This window comes from Ovis canadensis, chromosome 16 (assembly GCF_042477335.2).
Source record: "Ovis canadensis isolate MfBH-ARS-UI-01 breed Bighorn chromosome 16, ARS-UI_OviCan_v2, whole genome shotgun sequence".
Classification (NCBI taxonomy): domain Eukaryota; kingdom Metazoa; phylum Chordata; class Mammalia; order Artiodactyla; family Bovidae; genus Ovis; species Ovis canadensis.
In genome coordinates this window covers 39,380,165-39,399,093 of record NC_091260.1, presented here as the reverse complement: position 1 = coordinate 39,399,093, position 18,929 = coordinate 39,380,165, and the positions used below count along the sequence as shown (strand labels likewise).

The 18,929-nt window shown below is 39.6% G+C and overlaps 1 long non-coding RNA gene across 1 annotated transcript; it reads right to left on the bottom strand.

Annotated features, from left to right (window-relative positions):
* Positions 1-437: 437 nt before the first annotated feature.
* On the bottom strand, positions 438-16,383 carry LOC138422025 (uncharacterized). The gene is made up of 2 exons (XR_011249715.1): positions 16,269-16,383; positions 438-1,351 (listed from the first exon to the last, which is right to left on the bottom strand). It is a non-coding gene; the product is annotated as an uncharacterized lncRNA (long non-coding RNA).
* Positions 16,384-18,929: the final 2,546 nt, after the last annotated feature.

The following is an 18,929-nucleotide window of genomic DNA, read 5'->3' as shown; positions in this document are numbered from 1 at the left end:
AAACCCAATAAACCCTCATCAATAAGGGTCCATTTAGCTCTAACATTTAAAGTATGCATAGCAGGTGATGAATTAACTCATCTCCAGTGTATCTGGAATGGTACCGACTACTTTCATCCTTCAGACAATTGAGAAACGGTCACTCAAATCATTTTCTGTACAGCTTAATTCTCTTATAGAACTGGTGGAGAAAGACCAGTTTAGAAAGTAGATCAAGGTTAAAAGCAATAGCTTTTCTACAATATCCATATCATCAGGAGCTATGATTATCAGATTCTCAGGGTCCTGAGTGCCCAGCACAGTGCACAGGACTCAATAAAGATTTTCTAAACTGAGGAATGAATGAGTCAGCACCGGTAGATCTATCCAGATAAACGGAAGCCCTCAAAGTCAGGGTTCTGAAATAAAATAGAACAGCAGAGAGCACCTGAAAAGGATTCCTTTGTACTTTGAGCCTTGAAGTTTATTAGTGACACTTTGCTTGCATTAAATTGTAGCTATGTTGTACTCCATCATTTCCTCTCCCTGTAGAAAAGTTTAGCTGTGCACCTGGACAGTTTGAGCTGGAACACCATGTATCATATCAGACAAGGGACACTTCCCAGAGAACAAAACAAAAGAAAACCTCAGAGCCAGTGGTTTGCTTTTGACATACACTTGCCTTATTTTTGACCTGGGCCCCACCATATTGCAGGGGGGCAAGGCTGAGGCTTGGTCCTATGATACTTCTAAACCACTCACTGTTTGCTGTATAAACCCCAGCCACCAATTCTTCTAGCAAAACTTCCTGTTGATTCATTCATCAGATACAGTTTGATAAGAGAAAGGTGGGGAGTCAGGGTGGGCCTTGTTCTGCTTATCACTTCTAATAGATAGAGATTGTCTTCATACAGCAAACAGCATTGTGTAAAACAAACCACAATAGAACTATCAAAGAAGTGGCTGCAATCTTTTAACCTTTCTATGTTACAAAGTTCTCTCGCCATATTTTTGAGTCAAGGCAACTAATATTTCCTTCCTTCTCCCTTTACGACTGTTTTCCAACTAGACTGTGGATTCCTGAACCTTCAAGACAACATGGATCTGCAGGAGGTGGCACACCTGGGTTCTTGATCAGATTCAGCATCAGTAATTATGGAAACAGAATGTTAAATACAAGGAAGAGCATAAACAATGGGATTCTGGTAGGCAGCCAGCCCCTCAACCTTGAATTGGCACTTATCACAGCATCACTCTCATGGACACGGAGGGAGGACAGAAAGCCCCAGCAGTCCAGCAGGGTCCTCAGGCAGCTGCTATTCTATCAGTTCAAGTAGGGCAACGTGTTCAGACTTTCTGGAAAGTTCCAATTCTGTGTGGGGGGAAAAAAAAAATATATATATATATCGGTCTTTTCAAGAAGTAGAATAGACTACAGCAATAAATGAGTCCCAGCTGTTTAAAATTAGACTTCTACAGGGAATTCCATATAAAAATGCCCCATAGGACTGTAATATTTTCACCAAATTAGGACTTGAATGATTCATTTGCTGAAGCTACTGGCCTCTCCATATAGACGCCTAAGATAGTTTTAAAAAGTGTTCATAAGTATGTTGATTGTAACCATGATATCTCCACCATCTAAAATGCTTGCATACTTAAAAAAAAAATTGGGGTATAGTTGCTCTATGATGTTGTGTTAGTCTTTGTTGTGCAACGAAGTGAAGCAGCCATATATATACATATATCCCCTCCCTCTTGAACTTCCTTCTCCCAATCCCACCCCTAGGTCACCACAGAGCACCAAGCTGAGCTCCCTGTGCTCTATAGCAACTGTCCACTGTTTCACACATGGTAGTGTAGATGTCAATCCTAATCTCCCAATTCATCCCACCATCCTCTTCATTCTGTGTCTACAAGCCCGTTCTCTACATCTGCATCTCTGCTCCTGCCCTAGAAATAGTTTCATCTGTACCATTTTCTAGATTCTACACATATATTTGCTAATATATGATATTTGCTTTTCTCTTTCTGACTTACCTTCACTCTGTACATGACAGACTCTAGGTCCACCCACATCTCCACAAATGTTTTTTAAAAACAAAATGCTTCACCACTCAGAAGACACGGACCACACACCCTGACTTACAGGAAAGCAAAATAGTTCAAGCTGAAAGAATTCTGTACCCGCCACAGGAAACCTGGGTGATGATCTCGGTTTTACCACTTGTCAACCACATGAACCTGGGCAACTGTCTTCATCTTGCTTGTCCAACTGTAAAATGGAAATGATGTGTACATTGATGGAACATCATGGTTGCTAGGAGTCCAGCCTAGCTCTCAAATGGATAATTCCATGACTTCTGGAATGGAATGGATTTTATTTTTAATATATATCTTTAAATCAAACATGGGCCTGTAAATCAGTAGGGGTTTTCTCCAGGATGTGCCTTTTACTTCTTCCCAGACCTTCTCCATGCCTGCTTAACATGATAAAGATCCTAACGTGACCAGATCCTTTCTGGTTTCTCTTCCCCTGATCTTAAGAGTCTCCTCTCATGGCAATACTGGTCCCTTCATTTCATTTCATTATATGAGACAGCAGTTCAGCTTATGATAATTCAGATTAACTCAGAGGATAATTCAAGCAAATTGAGTATTTTTGTCAGTTCTAATTATTTGTCAGATATTATACAAAATTATACAAATTATTTATTAAATACTTGTACTTAGATATTCAGTTCATAAAGTCTCCATAAGAAATGTATAATGCATTTGGTCCCTCCTAGGCAGAGAGCGAAAGTGAAAGTGAAGGTCACTCAGTCGTGTCCGACTCTTTGCGACCCCAGAGACTTTACAGTCCATAGAATTCTCCAGGCCAGAATATTGGAATGGGTAGGTAGCCTTTCCCTTCTCCAGGGGATTTTCCCAACCTGGGGATTGAACCCAGGTCTCCTGCATTACAGGCAGATTCTTTACCACCTAAGCGACAAGGGAAGCCCAAGAATACTGGAGTGGGTAGCCTATTCCTTCTCCAGAGGATCTTCCAGACCCAGGAATCGAACCAGGGTCTCCTGAATTGTAGGTGGATTCTTTACCAACTGAGCTATTAGGGAAGCCTGAGAGACTAAAACAGTTATTCTTCAGAAGATTCCATGTCAAATGACTTGGGACTGCACAACTTTGACACCCAGGATGAATCTAGAAACCACAAAATAGTTCTTATAATTCTTCTCACCCTGTTTATCCTTTAAAAAAAAAAGCCCTCCATCATCTAAGCATCTTTCTTAAGGAGAGACAAACAGAAAGCATAAAGGTACACACTGACCAAAAAGGGTGCTGGGTATTTCAGGCCAAATGGCAAGGCTGATACATCTTCCTAGAACATCTATTTTAAGATTTTTTAAGTATATATGACATTTAAAAATAAAACAGGAGACACAAAATCATTTTCAAATTTCCTGTTTACCACTGGAGAATATGCTCCCTAAGTCCAACTTCCCTACAGATTGAAGATATTCATCTTACTCCTCTGCCATTTAGGGATACAGCAATGGACATTTCAAATGAATAGTCCTAAGATGATATGAAAGGGTTTCTTCTTTGCAATATAAAAAGAACCTACGGAATATATACATATTTATTTTCCTCAACTACATAAATAACTTACATTCAAGTTTATGTCTGAGTATATACTTTGAGGTCCTTTGAGATTTCTTTGCCATAAATCTTTTTGCTGCCCACTCACTTGCGCTCTTCCTCACCCTTTGACACCCTCCCCAGTGTGCCATCTCAGTGTTTCATATATAAGGGTATCCTGATCATGGACAGAGGTTAAAATTTCCTCATCCATTCTTTTCCATCTTTCCCAGATCAATCATCTTTATCTTGTGGAAAATGCTACTGAAGTTTTGCTCTGCATGATCAGCAACATCAATTAACCCTATTTATAAAATGCACCTTTTACTTTAGGTTTAACTTTGTGAAAATGAAATAAAAGGGAACTTCAAACCTTTTTCTAGTTGTAACAATAGAAAAGAAAATACATCTCTCGCTCACACATACACACTTTCACACACGAGATAATTCTTAGAACAAACAAAAATAATCCTGAGGTAGAGATAGTTTCTGAACGTACTGGAGTAAGACGATAAACATCACATTAGGAATTTGGCCCCTACCTCACTGGCTGAAAGTGAAAAGTGAAAGTATTAGTTGTTCAGTCCTGTCCAACTCTTTGCAACCCCATGGACGGTAGCCCACCAGGCTCCTTTGTCCATGAGGTTCTCCAGGCAAGAACACTGGAGTGGGTTGCCATTTCCTTCTTCAGGGGATCTTCCCAACCCAGGGATTGAACCCAGGTCTCCCACATTGCAGGTAGATTCTTTACCATCTGAGCCAGCAAGGAATCCCCACCTCACTGGCTATGTTTCATTATAAACGAATTAGGTTTCTAAAAAAAAATATTTTGATCACAGAATGCTGGAAAAGTTCTGGTTTCCTTTTCACTCATCTGTCTTCCATATCAATAAAGCATGGGTCATAGACTTTACACGGCCTGTTTTCTGGAAAACAACTCTGGCACACGAAGCTTGGAGGAGAAAAGAGGAGACCAGAGAGGAGAGCCAGCTTCACTGAGTCAGAGGCTGAGGAAGGGACTGTGGGAAAAAGAGCTGGCCCCCAGGGCCTTTGAATGCAGCCACTCTTCCAAGCCTCTCATTTATCCTGCAGGAAGGAAGGGGCTGAGCCCTGCTGCCACCAGAGAAGATGAATCAGGATCCCTTCGGGCAGGAACTGCCACATCCACCCCCCCACCGCCCCGCTCCCGCTTGCCAAAGACAAAGGATGGATTTCAAAGGGTTAGATATGGCAAGTCACCAACCAATCAATCCACATGTTGCTTTTTACAGGGAAAATAATTTAATTTTTAATAAAAAAATAGCACATTTATCATACAAAACTCTGCCACTACATAAAAACACAAGGAAGAAAGAATGAGAAAAATCATCTGAAATAGGCATAAAATTTCTTAAGAATCTACTGCGTGTCCAGCAGTTTGTACAGTCCTGCTAAAGGTAGTGAAGACACATAAATGCTCTCAAGGAGTTTATAATCTGGTGGAACCCTGTTGTTTGAGGCAGTCTCAAACTAGATGACAAGGGAGACCACTAGACTTCCATACATAAGCCCTCAGAGTATTTGTCCAGTCGACAGAGGGTTGGCAGAATGCGCTGCGGAGAGGGCCCTTGGGGCAGCTCCTCTTACTCCTCTCAAGGAAGACAAAGACTTGTAAAGGCCACCTTGGGGGTAGAGGGCACATGAGGCCCTCCCCCACCTACCTATTTTAAAGGCATTAAGACACACTGCGGAAGTACTGACACTGAGTTCAAATAATGACTCTGCCACGCGTGGTGGTGGTGGTTTAATCACTCAGTCGTGTCCTACTCTTATGACCCCATGGACTGTAGCCTGCCCAGGCTCCTCTGTCCATGGGATTTCCCAGGCAAGCATACTGGAGTAGGTTGCCATTTCCTTCTCCAGGACTGCCGTGCATAGGAGGTGACTTTAGACAAATCTGTGAAAGTGTCTGATTATTTAAAACAAGCCTAATGATGTCCACTTCACAGGATTGTTGTAATATATACTAACTCATCCAATCCTCACAAAAACTCTGAGGTTTATTATCATCATTCTATGCATGAGGAAACCAAGGCACAGAAAAATCTGTGTGACTGACCCAAGGCTACGTACATAGTAAGTGGTGGACCCAGGATCTGAACCCAGGCAGCCAAGCTGCGGAGCACATGCTCTGTGCGCTGTAGCAGTAGTTAGTCACTACTGCCTCTGCCTTTTACTGAATTTAGTAAAAAGAAATCCAATCACTGCCATTTGAATTAGAGTGTGGTGAAGACAGAAGGAATGAATTTTTACAGCCTAGGGACATAGCATCAAAGAACAGGCTTAAAAAAATTTTAAACAGAGTAATAATAACAATGAGCTTCTCAGGTGGCCCTACTGGTAAAGAACCCACCTGCCAATGCAGGAAATGTTAACGGACTAGTGTTCAATCCCTGGGTCAGAAAGATTCCCTGGAGAAGGGCATAGCAACCCACTCCAGTATTCTTTCCTGGAGAATCGCATGGACAGATGAGCCCCATGGGCAAGCTACAGTCCATATGGTCACAAAGAGTCAGACACAACTGAAGTGACTTAACACATACAATAATAACAATAGCAGATGTGCTTATCAAGTAAAAGGCAATATAACCAAAGAATTGGGAGGAAGGCACGTGTGTGTGTATGTGTGTGTATAAATGATCTCATTTAATCCTCACAATTTGTCAGTTATGACATCACTCTACAAATGTGACAACTGGGGCCATGAGGGTTTTAGCAAGTTTCTGAGGTCACAAAGCCAAAATGTCACAACACTCAAGTTAGCACTGAAGTCTATGTGACCAGGCTCTCAACTCTTGGCATGAATTTCTTGAGTCAAAATGGTGTCAGGTACTGTGAAAATGAGAATAAATACAGAAAGGAGATGAAAAATCACAGATCATCTCCCCTACAGTGGGCAATAATGACTGATAGTGACATGGGATGCCTGGGTGCTGATCCTAAGTCAGCCGTTAACGAACCAGTGTGGTGATGAGCAAATCACTCTGCATCTGTCCTTTGGGTTTTACATCTAGCAAACGAGCAGGGTGTAATAGGTTTCTGGTCCTTAATCCCTTGGTGATCATAAACCACCCTCCTGAATTCAACAAACTCTCCCTCTGGAAAAAATGCATACATGAACTTAATACACCTACCTCTACATTCAATTCAGTAGTGACATCATGTTTTATGTATTAGTTGCCAGGCTTTCCCACTGAAATATAATATCCATGAGGGTAAAGGACTTATTAGTCTCTTTCACATATATATCCCCAGTTATCATAACAGTACTGGGCATATCATAAGATTCCCAAAACTATCAATTGAATGAATAACTAGATTAGGGCTACTGATCTCCTTAATGTCAATTCACATTAACTCCAGCTTAAGAAAACATGAATTAAATTATATCCAATGTCCTCTTTCCTTCTGAAAGATCTAAGATTGAATCATATGAAACTGCTTATACTCCACTACTTCTGATCCAAAAATGGCAATTTCATGTGCTTCGAGCAAATACATTAATTTACAATTTCCCTGACTTGCCTGATGGTGATGCTGTCCATGTGCCCTGTGATACCTGGTGCTAATCTTCTAGTACTAATTATGTTTATCTGTGACTCACCTTGCGTTGACCACATAATGAAACCCAGGCAAGCAGATAAATGTATAGTATTTCCTGCTTCTTGTAAATTGCCCATGAAGGCAAACAGCATATTTTTGCTTAAAGTACAATTCAGTTGTAGTTTCTCCTTAAATTACATAATTTGAAATTTATCAGCACTTACATAATTCTAAATGCATCTTTAGTGAGGTAATAACTAAGTAGGTTAAAACTGGATTTAATATAAATAAGGCAGACTTCTGGAATAATTAAAGCAAGAAAATCGTGTTTAACCATAAGCTAAGTTTTTAAAATACATGCCAAGTATAAACTCTGGGTTGGTTAAAATGTAATATAGCTATTCCATTGTATGACTTCTGTATTTGATCATAAAACACTGTGCTTTGCATTTATTCAGCATTCCAGGCATCCTGTAACATCCAGTATCCACTACTGAAGATTGGGCACTATGAAATTTTAAAGGTCTCTAGTGACACTTACTTGTAGCAGGCTTTTGATATGAAAAATTTAAAAAAGATTGCTTAAACAGAATACACTTTTATGAGTTAATGTAGTTTACTCTGACAATGTTTCTCAAATATGCTACACAATATGTGGCCTAATTAAGTCTTACCAACTATTTACACCAATGGCAATCGCATTTTATTTTGATTTGTGAGAAAAACAAAATGACAATATACGGTAGTTCTTTGTGTGCTAAGACCACTCATGCTTCTTCTTGACCATAAAGATTTAACGAGCAGTATTTCAATGAGACCCAACCAGCTTCTAGCTAAACTGCCTTTTTTCTCCTTTAAAGAATGTTTCCATTCAAATGGGTTGAGGTCAGGTCAGGTAAAATTCAGATTAAAAGAATAAACCAAAGAAATTTCCTGCTAAAAGGGTGAAAGCTAAGAGAAACTGAGTGTGTGGCAATGCCTGCCAAGTTACAGGGGAAGAGAAATGTGGTAGGGATATTATAACGTTTAGCATAAATTCCCCTAAAGAATTCCTACTGTCTGTTATATTCATTAGGAAATCCAAAGTGGGGGGGGAATAAAAGGTTTTTTTGGTTTACTTTATTGGCTACATTTTTAAAATATTTGACTTGCCCATTGCTGATTGGAAGTGTCCCCAAAAAAAGATAGAAATGAATAAAAAAATGAATATCTGAATCTTAATGTAATCCAAATTCCAGAATGGGGTGTGTGTGTGTGTGTATGTTTGTGCGTGTGTGTGTGTGTGTGTGTGTGTGTGTGTGTGTGTGTGGAGGGGGTACTAAACTAAAAGCAACAAGCACTGTAGGCAGACAAATAAAAATTAAATATATTTATTCTTCAATTGAAGTTATAAGTAGCAAATTTATCACTATTATGAAGAGGTACTAATAAAAGGAAACAGAAAAACAGAAAGATTAGATTATCTAAACCAGAATTACCAAACTTTGTATTCTCCCCTATCATTCAGTCATAGGGAAGCAAACTCAAAGTTATTTTCTAGAAAAGGGATCTTATCGTCTTACCACATACCTCTTCAGGTTACTTCTTTCAGAAAGCAATATTATCACCCAATAGACTTAAGCACTCATGTTCCAGAACTTTTAGAGGGAATTACATGTTTGCGGGGGAGATGTAAATCAGATCTACTTATAAACTACACTTGCAAAAAAAAAAAAAAAAACAGTAGAGAAACTATTGGGTAGAATAAAGTTTGAGAATTCTCCATTAATTTTAATTTATTAATTCTATATTTACCACCTTTTGTCACTAATAAGGTAATTAGCTAAACCCGATAAGAGGAAATATAAACATTATGTTCAGAGTTTAAAGCTATATTTCCCCCAAAGAAATGCTTTTCCTAGAAGTAAGTAGAGTTCATACTGTAAAATTATTAACCTACTTTTATGGGTATGTGTTACCAAGTGTTTTGAAAACCAGTGGCCCAGAACTACTTTTTAACCTCTTCTACTTTTCTCTGAACTCCTTAAAGTCATTAAAAATTCTGGAAAAATACAATGAAATTATTTTCCTTCTGAGAATATTGATATTAAAATAAGTTTAAAAGTAAAAATAAGAAATAAGAGGAAAAAGAGAAAACTAAGAGAGAAAAATGTTTGTTTTTCCTTCATGGTCAGGGCCCCCAGCACCACGTAAGTTCTGCTTTTGTGAGGTCTTGTGTGAGAAAGGAAAGTGTGAGAGAATCCAGCATTTGCAAAGTCAGAAGCCAGAGCCAGGGCCCATTTGGGACAGTGATGTCCCTCCTCATTATCTTATCTTTCAGTCTGAAAGGAAGCAGAAACAAGGCCAGGATCCCTGGCTAATCAGTAGCCAGAAAACCAGATGTAAAGGAAAAAGACACAATTACCCTGAAGGAAGATTTTTTTTTAAGATATTACATTGAGAAAAAGGTTATTGATCAGAGCACTTACTTACATGTTTTTTAAAAAAGGTCTCAAAAATATCAAAGAAAACAAGAGAGAGAAAAGAGGATACTAAAACATAAAAAATAATCATCATAAGCAAAAAATTAAAAATTAGGTATGCTTATCTCTCAGTTGAACAAATGTATAGTGAAATTACAAATAGGTCCTGAATAAAATGGGAAAGAAAACACAGAAATTTTTTTAAAAGCACATTAAGTCTTTTCCTCACAGTCAGATAGGAAAAGCAGGAATCTATAAAGTCTGAAAACTGCACAACAGCAAAGCAACCTTCCACTTGAAATTGCAAAACTCCATCAGAGCTTACACTAGAAGGAGGCCCTCCATCACTGTCTGCAATTGTTCCAGGCTCAGGTTGCCAGGACTCACGGGATAAGGTTGCTTCTTACCCTCAGATCCTGAGAGTCAAGGTAAGCAATACCACACTTTTGCATTTGTCCAGTTCAGTTCAGTTCAGTTCAGTCGCTCAGTCGTGTCTGACTCTTTCCGACCCCATGAATCGCAGCACGCCAGGCCTCCCTGTCCATCACCAACTCCCGGAGTTCACTCAGACTCATGTCCATCGAGTCCGTGATGCCATCCAGCCATCTCATCCTCCGTCGTCCCCTTCTCCTGCCCCCAATCCCTCCCAGCATCAGAGTCTTTTCCAATGAGTCAGCTCTTCACACGAGGTGGCCAAAAGACTGGAGTTTCAGCTTTAGCATCATTCCTTCCAAAGAAATCCCAGGGCTGATCTCCTTCAGAATGGACTGCTTGGATCTCCTCGCATTCCAAGGGACTCTCAAGAGTCTTCTCCAACACCACAGGTCAAAAGCATCAATTCTTCGGCGCTCAGCCTTCCTCACAGTCCAACTCTCACATCCATACATGACTATTGGAGTGAGCGAAAGAACCACTAATGCGAGCTCCCTGATCTAGAATCTCTTATGGAGCTTGTTAGGAATTCTGATTCCCATAATTTCTCATCCGGGTTTGCTTTCTCACTATCTGAGAATGAGGAAAAGGGATACACACTTTTATTAATAACTAGTGTCTACAGTGATTCCAAAGCACACAGCCCTTGAATCTCACCCTAAGAAGCACTGCATTAGAAACTGCTATTAAAAATCCCTCTGCTCACGTGCTATGTAAGTAAGTTGTGTTGGTGAACACAGGACATCTTGGTGGCTCCCTCAAAAAACACCACCAGAACAAATCGAGTTGCTCTCATATTTGGGTGTAAGATGAAATCCAAAGTGTTTTCCAGCAACATGTACAATTACGAGCAGGCCTCCTATTTAAACCCAGAAATTTTGCTAAATTCATCAGACTACTGCCTCCTTAGATACAAAGGCAGCTGTGCTTTGTAAGCCATTTCTTAAGATTCTTTAAAAACAATCTATGTACATATTAAAGTACATTTTAGAGGGGAAATATATGCTGCTTGTCTAGGTCAACAGATAGGGTTTTAAGTACAATTATTGACCTACTTTGAACAGAAATTTTTACAAATAGGACTCTTTGAAGTTATCACCAAATATTTAAGATCACAAAGAAAAAAACTAAACACACCTATATTTCATTTCTAGTAATGTTCGCCTTTCTAAAATTTCTTACTACTCTATGACCCCAGACTTGACTAGTAAAATTCCCCTGCAGCACAGAATATTGCCAACATGTATTTATATTTACAAAATTATTAGTACATTATCAACTGCAGATCAAATGGAAAATCATCTTGCTTTACTGACTTAAAAGTGGCTTGGAATAGAATATCCCTTTCTAAAAGGGACTTCAGGAGTTACTTTGCTTCTCCAGCAGCATTAGGGTATATTATTTTGCCTCAGACTAATCTACCTTTTGAGGCTTCCCTGGTGGCTCAGACAGTGAAGACTCCACCGGCAATGTGTGAGACCTGGGTTCGATCCCCGGGTTGGGAAGATCCCCTGGAGGAGGGCATGGCTTCCCACTCCAGCATTCTTTCCTGGAGAATCTCTATGGACAGAGGAGCCTGGCAGGTTACGGTCCATGGGGTCACAAAGAGTGGGACACGACTGAACTAAGCACAATCTTCCTTTTTAAGCATCAAAATTACTCTATCATCACGCTTCTATGTTTTCTTCAATTGTAGAATCTTACAGCATTTTTTTCGTTGTTGTTGCTGAAGTATAGTTGAGGTACAGTATTATGTTGTTTTGGGGTGTAGAATATCATGCTTTAACATTTAAATGCATTAGGAAATGGTCACCCCAGTAATTCTAATCACCACCTGTCCTCTCGCATTGTAGACAGATGCTTTACCGTCTGAGCCACCAGGGAAGTCCTTAAACAAAGTTATTACAGTATTATTGACCATATTCCTTTTTTTACATTGTATTTTAGTACTCTATGATTCATTGAGAAATCAGTGATATATATTTTCTTTAAAGTAAGATAGAACGCATTAACAGCCTTAAAGTCTTTGCTTTTTATGACCACAGTGACCTAGTCAAGCATTTCAGCCTTAGTCTAATAGAAGATGTGCTACATTTTTTTAATGTTGTTGTTGGAGCCATAAACTGAGTTAATCCCTTTTGTGGGAGAATGAGGCTTATATTTTTAAATTATTCCTTATGCTCCATAATATCACTTTTCCTGTCTTTTTTTTTTTTCCAGTCCAGAGTAACTGCAATAACTGGCCTGAATATTTTGAGAGAGTCCTAATATTAAATTTTTTTCCTGTTGTCAGACTCTGTATCATAATGCCAAGCCACCCACGACAAATTTTTCTTTGGAAAATATGATTACCAAATGAACACATTCCTTAAAATACTTGAGCATCTCAGAAGGACTCTCTGCACCCCTTAGCCCCTCTCCTACTCTTGATATCTATTAGGATGGCGGCTAGCTGAGGACGGCATTGATCTTAACCCTTAAGGCCTGGGGATGCTTTTGGTCTGTAAATTATATCATCTGTTTCCTGCTCCAGCAGGAAATAAACTGTGCTTTAGTTTCAAAGATCTCTTATCTCTTGGATACGTGTCTACTGCCACTCTCCTGGTAATTTTTCTAACTGCAACCTTATCTTGACCTTTAGTTTTCATTTATTCTCTGGCCCTTCTTACTCAGCAAAAATCTCCTGCTTTTGATCATCAGTTTCATCTATCCCTAGCACTCTGGCTCTGCTGGTCCAACCTTTTAAGTCTTAAATACCATACAGCATCCTTATCTATGACAGTCCAACTCTACCATCTGCTTTCAAATTCTGCTCCCAAACCTTCTCATGCCTCTCTTCTCAGCTCCACAATATCCATTCCCTTCCTCACGGCTCTTGTTCTAAACTTTAGTTTTCTTTTCTCAGCAACTTTCCTAGTATTTGCCTGATAAATTTCTGACCACTGAAGCTACTATTAACAGCAGCAGAGATCCACTGTACCAAGAAAAATACATGTAACCCTGGGAAGAATACTGAGATCAAATTTTGAGAGAAGTTAAGAGTTAAGCTTCCAAAAAAAAAAAAAAAAAGAAAAAGAGTTAAGCTTCCAAAAACTTAAAGCTATACATATAAACAATTAAATTGACCTTTTTGGTACACAAACCAGTTTAATTATTCTGATATATTCTTTGGTAAAAATAAATACCAAGTTAGTAAAAAAAAATACTAAAAATAAAATTAGTATATAACTAAAAGTAAAATTAGTTATTCACCAACTTGAGGGATTTTTAAACCCATGTTTTACAGGCTATTTGATCAGAACAGACACACATGTTTGTACATTTGTCCTAGTCTCAAAAATACGTAGACAGCATAACTACGAGTCTGATATAAGGATATTTTTAAGCTATTAAATGTTAGACAATTAACTACTCAGTCAGTAATAATAAACCAGGTACTTTCCAACTTTTCTAGTTATAAATACATTCCTATATACATATCCTGTTTATTTTATTACTGTTTCATTCCCTAACAATACCTAGCCTGAATTTTAATTCATGCTAAAAACACTAATTTCAACACCCATTACTTCGCATACCACCATGGTTTTCTATAAGCTGTCTGCCCAAACACAGAGTGATTGTGGAAGTGAAGATGCCATTTCCAATGAGAAAAACACTCATAACAATGAGGAAGCAAACTGCACTCAGAAAAAAATGAAGAGACAGAATCAGTCACCTTGCCTTACTAGCAGTCTGCTGAATACACTGATCTCATATGAAATACATGTTTTTGGACTTTACCTTTCTCTGGAGAGCTAGAAATATTTTAGGGGGAGTTGGTGTGATCACTCAACTAGAGCCAGACATCCTGGTATGTAAAGTCAAGTGGGCCTTAGAAAGCATCACTACGAACAAAGCTAGTGGAGGTGATGGAATTCCAGTGGAGCTGCTTCAAATCCTGAAAGATGATGCTGGGAAAGTGCTGCACTCAATATGTCAGAAAATTTGGAAAATTCAGCAGTGGCCACAGGACTGGAAAAGGTCAGTTTTCATTCCAATCCCAAAGAAAGGCAATTCCAAAGAATGCTCAAACTACCGCACAATTGCACTCATCTCACATGCTAGTAAAGTAATGCTCAAAATTCTCAAAGTCAGGCTTCAGCAATACGTGAACCATAAACTTCCTGATGTTCAAGCTGGATTTAGAAAAGGCAGGGAACCAGAGATCAAATTGCCAACATCCGCTGGATCATGGAAAAAGCAAGAGAGTTCCAGAAAAACATCTATTTCTGCTTTATTGACTATGCCAAAGCCTTTGACTGTGTGGAACACAATAAACTGTGGAAAATTCTGAAAGAGATGGGAATACCAGACCACCTGACCTGCCTCTTGAGAAATCTGTATGCAGGTCAGGAAGCAACAGTTCAAACTGGACATGGAACAACAGACTGGTTCCAAATAGGAAAAGGAGTGCGTCAAGGCTGTATATTGTCACCCTGCTTATTCAACTTCTATGCAGAGTACATCATGAGAAATGCTGGACTGGAAGAAACACAAGCTGGAATCAAGATTGCTATGAGAAATATCAATAACCTCAGATATGCAGATGACACCACCCTTATGGCAGAAAGTGAAGAGGAGCTAAAAAGTCTCTTGATGAAAGTGAAAGAGGAGAGGGAAAAAGTTGGCTTAAAGCTCAACATTCAGAAAACGAAGATCATGGCATCTGGTCCCATCACTTCATAGGAAATAGATAGGGAAACAGTGGAAACAGTTTCAAACTTTATTTGGGGGGGCTCCAAAATCACTGCAGATGGTGACTGCAGCCATGAAATTAAAAGACACTTACTCCTTGGAAGAAAAGTCATGACCAACCTAGATAGCATATTCAAAAGCAGAGACATTACTTTGCCGACTAAGGTCCATCTAGTCAAGGCTATGGTTTTTCCTGTGGTCATGTATGGATGTGAGAGTTGGACTGTGAAGAAGGCTGAGCTCCAAAGAATTGATGCTTTTGAACTGTGGTGTTGGAGAAGACTCTTGAGAGTCCCTTGGACTGCAAGGAGATCCAAGCAGTCCATTCTGAAGGAGATCAGCCCTGGGATTTCTTTGGAAGGAATGATGCTAAAGCTGAAACTCCAGTACTTTGGCCACCTCATGGAAAGAGTTGACTCATTGGAAAAGATTCTGATGCTGGGAGGGATTGGGGGCAGGAGAAGGGGACGACGGAGGATGAGATGGCTGGATGGCATCACTGACTCAATGGACATGAGTCTGAGTGAACTCTGGGAGTTGGTGATGGACAGGGAGGCCTGGCGTGCTGCGATTCATGGGGTCGGAAAGAGTCAGACACGACTGAGCAACTGAACTGAACTGAACTGAACCATATAAGTGGTAGTTGAAGTCATGGGGTTTGATAATATTTTAAGAGATACACACGTTATGGGGCATGTTGGATTATTAGACCACATATATATGTGGAACAGGCAGGGTCTTTAATGTTTTTCACAAAGTCACAACTAACTCTTGAAGTCAAAAGAGACCTGTCTCTAATGCGCACGCACACACACACACACACACACACACACACAAATTGCACTATCCTCCTAAATTACTTATACACGTTAAACAAAAAGAGAAGTATAGCAGACTTCCTAAAGACTACAAGACTGTTGAAGAAAGGGGCAAAGTGAAGCCATCATAAATATGGGTGGAGTTAGGAGTAAGCACTTACAACCACTGTGGTGAAATTTTTGAACAACATAAGGACCAAGAATAAATATTCTCAAATTTTATGGATTTTTTTTTAATGTGCTGTGTGGGTACCACATATACATACACAAGACTATACAACTGTGTTCTTAGCTCTACCCAGATATTTAATGGCCTTAGCCTAAGGTAAAATTGTAATGTGGTTAAAACATGACCCTGGTACTTTAGAAAAATGGAATTTAAACTATTTGGAAGTCATTTAATGACTCAATGAACATGAATCTGAGCAAACTCCGGGAGATAGTAAAGGGCAGGGAAGCCTGGCGTGCTACAGTCCATGGCGTCGGTCACAGAGACTCGGACATGCCTTAGCGACTGAACAACACAATTAATTTTACAGATGAGGACACTAAGAATCAGTAAGAGGGAAAAATAGCACATCAACTGTACCTCAGTTTAAAACAAAAACACACACAATACCTCAAGTCTCTCACACAGAAAACCGCTTCCTCAGTCCCTGTGACATTTTCTTTCTGATGACAGAAAGCAACAGTCTTCTGAGACTCTCACCAGGGTGAAGGCCACATCTGCGTGTGATTTGCATATGCTCCTCCAGCCTGGCGTGCTGCTAATTTTAAAGTCCAGACTTGGTTTTCTAATGGCAGAATGCCAAAGACTGACATCTTTCTCATAAATGTAGCATCATCTGCCATTTATTGAGGATTAAATGTGCCAGGCATTGTGCTAGGCACTTCATTCGCATCACCTCATTTCATCCTTAGAGCAGTCTTGCACTGGCTAGTGCTACCCTGTTTTACAAGTGAGGACAAGGAAGCTGAGAAAGTACATATTATGCCACAGATATTATACTGAGCGATAATGAAATCAAGACTGTAGCCAGGTCCACCTGATTACCACGCCTTTTCTGTGCTTCTTCCATCACTGGGTTCTATTATGGAGCCCAGGTGAAACAGAGGGGAGACAGAAGGCAAAGAAAGTCAGAGTCAGTCATAACCACTGCTCTAAGAGGAAAGCTGTTGGAGTCAGCCTGGCACTGCTACAAGGCTTGTTTTCAGGCAGGAGAATGGCAGGCAATGATGTTCTAATAAATGCTCACTTGATGGGAAACAGTGGGAGACATTACAACAAGACATTACTATAATCACCTAGTTCCATCTTACCAGAGTAGACTTCAGGGGCCTCCTTCATCACCTTGATGGGTGGAACAAGATAGCCTGCTAAAAATTCTAGTGATCTTGAATAAATATCAACTTGGGATATTGCTTTAGCAAAATGACATATCCTAATTTGAGTATTAAATCCAGTCCAACGTGGGTTTTTGTAACACATTCTCAAACCCCACAAGATTAGGAAACATTATCCGCAAGCCAATGGGGACAGCTAGAAAGAAATACTTTGGGCCTGAGCAACTTCTTTGATATGCCCTGATTTCCAGGAGCCTTGAGAAATGGATTCTACCTTTATAAATACCAGGTGTCAATTTAACATGGATTCTGGAAAGTAATTAAGGCTAGGCAGAATCAGATCCAAGGAGTTATTTTAGTTTCAGTAGGGGTTATAAATTTTAGTTTGCCAATATTCAAAAATATACCCTGGAATATGGTCAAGGAAAGAGATGAGGTTTGCCCTTCAGCCTTTCCACTAAAGCTCAAGCATTCAAATCCCTATAAAAGCGTCGTGCCAGCTGACATGCTAGGTTCTGTCACCCCCTGACTTAAAACCCTTCAATAGTCACCCATGGCATTTAGAATCAAATCTAAACTCTGAATGCAGATTTTAGAACTCTCCCTTACTGCCTCCTCTTTATTTTTAGACATCCACTCGTTCTACTGTCCAGTTATAGTCAATTTCTTTCCAAATTCTGTCTCTTCTCCAAGCCTTGGATCATGCTACCTCTCCTGCTGGAACATTCCTGGCTGCAGTAGTCCCCTCTTGCCATTAGCTATTACCCATACAGCCACTGATGGCTGGCTGAGTCCCACTCATCCTTCACTCCAATATCGCTTTCTCCAGGAGCTCTTACTAACTCCCTACTTTCCTCTATACTTATCATAGTTCATCATAATTTCTTGTTATACGGTTTCTTTGCCAGCTGGACTATAAGTTCCATGATGGAAAAGACATGCTGCCAGCTAGCAAATATTTGTCAAGTGTACACTCTCTGCGAGACATTGGAGATAGCGTGGTCCTCTAGACATATAAGATCCCATGTCTGTCTCACCCACTGTTACATCCTAACATGAAGCGGATGCTTTTCCTCTCAGGTAAGATGTATTTATCATATAGGTTGCTTATAGGTACATCATGGATCTTTTCATCGCCTGAATATATATGAGGCAGGGCAATTTCTAGATGATGGAATCTTGCTCTCCTAGAGAATGGAATCAGAGTGATCCAGAGAGGAGCTATTAGAGATAGCTCCTGCCTGGACTAAATCAGACAGTGTCAATGGTTGAATACTTTAGGGGATCTTTGGAACACTATTTGACAAGCCCTATTCCACAATCAAGAAAGACACTGTCTGTACTCCTAGAGCCAGCATGTCTTGAAATACTCTGAGCGTGAATACTGGTCATGATAGTATTCCTTTTCCATTAATACTGAAATTATTAGCTAGCACTGTCACAAAGCTACTTTGCTGTTGGAGAGCTAATTTACTTATAGAACTCCTGGTATGTGATATATATGGCAAAAGATCCATAAAATTACAAAAATAAAGCAATCTGGGTATATCATTATTGAAGGCTGCTGCCACTTCTACCCAGAAAGTTTAAATTTTGCTGGAGTCCCAATTTAGATTCCATTTCTCAGTTCTTATAGCACCTGGAGTGAGGGCAGCATCTCATTTAATTATTCAAATGTATTGTTATGTAAACTCAGGCCATCAGTGAGAATGAACTCAGATAATAAATTAATCCCTCAGCATTCTGGACTCTGAAAGTTCTTTCTCTCACTAGTATAATCTGTTTTGCTTTATCAATCAGAAACTATTTCATTTGTCATAGATGTACTGAGGTGAGGAAGTTATTAGCATGTAGACTACTGATTCTCTAATTTCCTGTTACAGTAAATACAATTCATGCTCGTAAGAATCTTCACTCACTGAACAGATTATACCAT